The following is a 6,000-nucleotide window of genomic DNA, read 5'->3' as shown; positions in this document are numbered from 1 at the left end:
TCTGAAATATAAAAGCTCTTTGTGTATATATATATATATATATATATATATATATATATATATATAGGAAATAAGCCCTCTGTCACTTGTGTAGCAAACATTTTCCCCAGTTTGTCCTTGTCTTTTGACTTTATTTATGGCATTTTGGCCATGTAGAAATTTTACATTTTTATGTGGTTAAATATACCAACCTTTCCTTTTACAACTTTTGGACTTTAAGAAACCTCACAGTTCTTGAAGTATGAAAGAATAAAAACTAGAACTACTCCGTGATTTTCCCTCCCTGCCTTTCCTCCCCTCACTGTCTCCCTGTCCTACAGTTGAGTCAAGGTTATCTCCTAATATATCCTTAGTGGCTTTTCCACATTCAATTTCTTCCTGCTCCTATCTGAAGTCCCTCAAGAGTAACTCCAATCAGGGCACTTCCCTGCTCAAGGGAGTTCAATTACTCCCCATCACCAACTGAACCAAGAACAAGCTTCTCATTAGAGACTTCTGCCTAGATGACACCAAATTCCTTTGCCAGCTGGTGATTCCCCCAAATATCTCCTGTCCTCCCATCCAACTCGACTCTTCAGTGCTCCCCTAGTCTTTCCCTCCTCCCTGATTTCCATCACACTAAGTCATCTACCTGTAAAGACTTCTGCCCATCTCTGTCTACCCAAATTCTCGTCATCTTTCAAGACCCATCCCAAACACCCCTTCTCCATAGTCTCAACTGGTCCCCAACAATCAGATGTGAGCTCTTCTGCCCTTGCACACTCAAAGCGCCTTGTTTGTTCTTCTCTTGAGATGTGCATCTCAAGCCACCTTAAACAAACCAAGAACTCTAGGAAACATGTGAGCTATGTCTCATTCATCTCCACATCTGCCACAGTTCCTTAACCACTTGTTGAAGTAAATTGTAGACACAAGTAATCAGATTGATGCGGGCAAGAGGGGTAGATTATGAGGGAGTTACTGTCCTCTGGCTAAACCACCGCATCCAGACAGCTGGGCTGGAGGCTGCAGGAGCTGCCTTCCCTAGTCAATCTCCCCTGCTGTGTCACATGGTGGGTACTGGTTAACATTCTTTCAGTTGGAAGTGAAAGAATACCAACCCTTAAACAAAAAAAGAACGTATTGGGTGGAGGAGCAGCCCTCAGCCTCACTTCCTGTTTACTGGCTCCATTGTCAGACAGGGACCACGTGACCCCCATGGAGGCAAGATGGCAGCAACAGCTTAGTGGTCAAATGTACTCCCATATCATCTCAAAGTCAAGTCCAGAGAGAATTGAATCTGCCTCCCTCCTAGCAGCCCCAGCAAATGTCTCATTGCCTTTCTCTGTCTGTCAATGGGTTAGATGTCCACCCTTGAGCCAATGACTGTGACCACAGGAAAGCATTGCTCTGGGAGGACCTGAGCACATGTCCACTCTCAGAGCCAAAGACTGGGTGGATTCTATGAGCACCGGGCCACAGCGTACAGCCTAAAATAATTCCACAGAAGGAAATTGAATTGGGAGATTGGGATTGACATATATACACTAATATGTATAAAATGGATAACTAATAAGAACCCGCTGTATAAAAAAATAAATAAAATTCTAAAATTTAAAAAGAAAAAAAAAGAAGGGAATTGACATACTGTGACCAAAAGAAGGAATAGATGCTGTGGACCAAACCACCAAATAATCACCACACAGAACGCAGAACACCACTGCCCTCCTAGAAGTGGGGGACGGGCCTGAAACCCCAACCCTGTGCTATTTCTCTCCTGCCTGCCACTCTCCCTTGCCCTGGAGGCAATGGTTCTAGCTTCCAAACACAACATGGTCCCCCCAGGTTTGTGGCTGAGCCGCAGGACCATTGCGAACAGATCCTAACCAAACCCCAGACCAGGCGAGGGCTGGTGTGGTCCAGCCGGCTCCAAGTTATTAGAACCAGGAGTCCCAGACCCAGTCCCAAGAGTTGTAGGATTGTTTATCTTTGTTGGGGAAAAACTGCAGCCAGAGCCATAAATCACTGCCCAGCTGGATGGCTTCGCTGAAATGTTTGTTTAAACAATGAAATCTCCTGACGGTCTGAAAATATAGGATGGATCACCCTGTCCTTCTCGAGCCTAGTCGTGCAGGCTGGAGCCTGTGAGAAGGTCTCAAAATTGGCTCCTTACCCCCCACTCCCCATCCCTCCCACCCCCAATATCAGCACTCAAGAATGAAGCCACAGCATAACTAATATGAAACAGCAGATAATGCAAAAGCCATGTCTATCAATCTTTGAAATGCAATCTCTAGAGTGGTTTGCACTGGACCTGCCTTCCTAATGGAAGTAGCATTTCTTGGCTAATGTGCACAGAGAGGGTGGTCTCTGGAAGGACACTTGCATGGAGCATGCGCCGTGCGGGCAAGTGACTTCCACTCTCTGGGCCTTGGTTTCCTCACTTGTTACATGAGGGAGTTAGACTTGGTCTTTATGTTTTCTTCCAGCACTTGCCCGCTAAGTAATGCTGCCGTTTGTTTACATTCCCCAAAGAAAGACTAGATAAACAGGAGGGGGCAGGGAAAGGAGAGGGAGCGGGGGAAGAGAAGGGTGTTGATGATACCCTGAGGTCCCTTCCAGCCCTGGGGTACTCCCTCCTGTGCTCTCTGGCCCTTCAGAGAAGGAGAGAAGGGGAAGCCGTGCCCTAAGGGCACGGTTGGCAGACCCATAATCAGGACCTACACACACTCCAAGGAGGTAAAAGGGTGACCACTGAGGGGTCTGGGTGACATAGACCAAATCAGACTGCAGGACTGGGACCTGGGCCCAAGCAACACAAACCTTGTGGAGGGAGGGAGGAAGGGAGCTTGTCTGTTCTGATGAAGTTTGGTGGGGGGAGGGGAGCAACCAGAGATGAGCAACTCCCATCTCAGCCCTTTCCTAAGGGAAGAAGGCAGCCGAGGCCTGAGTCTTTCCAGTCTGGGGGCTGTACCCCCGACCCTGTGATAGGAGCCATGACAGCCCTGTGATAGAGTATGATAGAGTATTGAGCCATCTGGTCATTGGTTTGCCAAGTGTTTTCAAGAACATATTACCTGTCTGTAACTTTGGGAGGCTTTGGAAATGCAAAGATGAATAAGACCAGGGTTCTTTAAGAGTTAGTGATGGGGGGCTTCCCTGGTGGTGCAGTGGTTAAGAATCTGCCTGCCAATGCAGGGGACACGGGTTCGAGCCCTGGTCCGGGAAGATCCCACATGCCACGGAGCAGCTAAGCCTGCGCGCCACAACTACTGAGACTGCGCTCTAGAGCCTGCAAGTCACAACTACTGAGCCCATGAGCCTAGAGCTCATGGCCTAAATGTATTTTTAAAAATACATTTAAAAAAAAAAAGAGTTAGTGATGGGATAATCAAAGGGATGCGTGATGGGATTTACAACAAGAATGTGGAGAAGACTGCGAAAGAATTGTAAAGGGATTTGTTAATGGTTATGTGAGGGAGGTGTAGGAGTTGGAATAGGGTCTGTTATTAAGTTCTGCAATGGAGTCTGAGATGGGATTATAGGATAGGATGCGGGGGTTTTTCTGGAGGGGGAGGGGTTCATTAGCTATTAAATGGGAATATAACGGGGTGTGTGATGGTAGGTGTAACAGGGTATGTGAAGGGGTGGGAGTTATTAGGACATATGATGATTCATTCATAGAGCAGCCGTTCCCAACAGCCCAGATGAAATAAAATTCTTCCTCTAAATAGGGTCTCAAAAGCACTTTATATCTATCATTGATAACACTATTGAAATGAGTTCATTGAACAAATGAAATGAGTTCATTGTTTTGTAATTATTTGCCTAACTTCGGTCTCCCTTGCTAGGCTGTAAGAGCTGTGGAAAGAGTAGCCTTGGTGGATCTTGTAGGGTCCTGTTCGCTGCGGCACCCTCACTCTCCATCCCACCCCAACAGGACTGGGCACATAGTAAGCTCTCAGTAAAATCTGATTGAACAAATAGCTGATAGGGTGCCAAGACCCTCCTCAAATAATGACGGGCGGCTGGACGTCCTCAGACTAAGTAACCATCTTGCGTGGAGTCCTGTGGCTCTGGTTCTGTTTAAAGGGAGGTGTTGCCATCTGGTGGCCAAGGGAAGAAATACACTGAGAGGAAGCTTTCATTCCGCCCTGGTTCTAGCCTCCACTGTCTTGGGGGCCAGCAGCTACCCACCAGCTTTCAGCCCAGCCCCCAGCCGCAGAGAAATCAGCCCCAGCTTTCCCCACTGCTTCAGGGGTGGAGCAAGAAGAGGTAGGAAAATAGAAACCATGTGGACCCTGTGCTGAACGGCCCTTGTCTTGATCTGCATCATGGCCACCCAGCCCTGCCTGCTTCTCCCTAGCTTTGAACTCAACCCTTAATCCTGGGAAGCCACTAGTCCAGGACAGGGAGCATGGTACAAACATAGCTTTGATTCAGTGGCTTCCATGTGAAAATTTCTCATCATTTGAGGTTTCACTGTCCAGAGTGGGTCAATCCCATTTCACACAGACACACACACACACACACGCAGACACACGCACGCAGGCACATGCACGCAGTACCTTTGCTCTACATAATGGTGAGTGAGTTCTGACTAAAACTGACCCCCTCCATCCTATTTCTGTACCTTGTATGGTCAAAGTCCCAAGCAAAACACTAGGTAAAAACCCCTGTCCTGGGGAGCTTACATTCTAGTGGAGCATCTTTAATTACCCAGCTTTCACTGTGGAGCCCCTCATCCTCAGCTATAATGTGGGGTAACAACATCCGCTTCGCTACCTCATAGAGCAATAGGCCTATGAAATAGTAATGAGAGAACTGAATGCTGAAAGGATTGGTGCACAGGAACACAGCTGCCCTGTAAAACAAATTACCAATAATACTTGTATGTGTTTTGTACTTGTTTTCTTATATTTCCATGTAACATGTTTCATTTCCATCATTGGAATTGGATGTGTTACAGTGGCAGCGCCCCCCAAACCATCCCATATAAGCCCGCACACCACCTGAACACAGTGCATTCACAAAACACGCCCAGATGTGTGTCCTCTTGCCACACCCTGCTCAGGTCCCTGATCCATTCTATATGGGAATTCTGAAGCTGTCATGGCCAGCAGTGTCCCCTTGAGGACTCAGCAGCACCTATGAGCGTCCTTCATCAGAACGCTGCTTCCCAGCAAATAGGCAGCAACCTAGGCAGTTCACAGGTAATTAAAGATTTCCTTCTGCACCCACAATACCTCTCTCTGCGGGTGCCCAGGTACCCATGGCAGCATTGCTTCCAATGCTGCAGTTCTTGCCAAGGTGGGACAAAGTCTCCCCGGCATGCATGTCTCTTTGCATTAATTTTTCAAAAGGTGGCCTGATTCTTTCCTTTTCACTACAGCCCCTTCTCTTTGATAACTTTTTAAATGGTCCCCCAGGGCAAAACGTTGAAGGACATAGAATACTATCCACTAATGCCACCTTACAGCATCCTTGGGGGGCAACCCTGAATTAGTACCCTGCACCTCAGTCCTTCCCAACCTCAGGGTAAGACCTCACTCCACCCCCCAAGAGCAGTCAACACCAAGAGAGACTTCCCACAGCCTTGTCCTCCACTTTCTTCATCCATTTTGGTCCTAACCATTGGGCCCCAATTTTTCTCCACTGTCCCTCCAAGAAGGCCCATAACATTCCATCCTTATGACCTACAATTCTTACCACATGTATATAGAGTCAGCCTCCCCAGGGGACACTTACTGTAAATAGATAGGCTAGATACATGGAAAGGGTCTTAAATTAAGTTATTAATACAAAGAAAATAAGATAAATCAGAATAAAAGAAAAATGGGTGGATTAATAGAATAACTGTGCCAGGTTGAAACACACCCATACAGCCCTTTCTCCAATAAAAACAACTAAAAACATAACAGTTAATGTCCTGTGTTTGTTTGAAGGTGACAAAGCTAGGATCCTTGACAGGGAATGCATGTGAAGGACTAAAAGAGAAGGTAACAAGCCCATTGAACAATC

Source organism: Kogia breviceps, chromosome 11 (genome assembly GCF_026419965.1).
Source record: "Kogia breviceps isolate mKogBre1 chromosome 11, mKogBre1 haplotype 1, whole genome shotgun sequence".
NCBI classification, from domain to species: Eukaryota; Metazoa; Chordata; class Mammalia; order Artiodactyla; family Physeteridae; genus Kogia; species Kogia breviceps.
The sequence above is the reverse complement of the archived record's forward strand: the minus strand, read 5'-3'. Positions refer to the sequence as shown.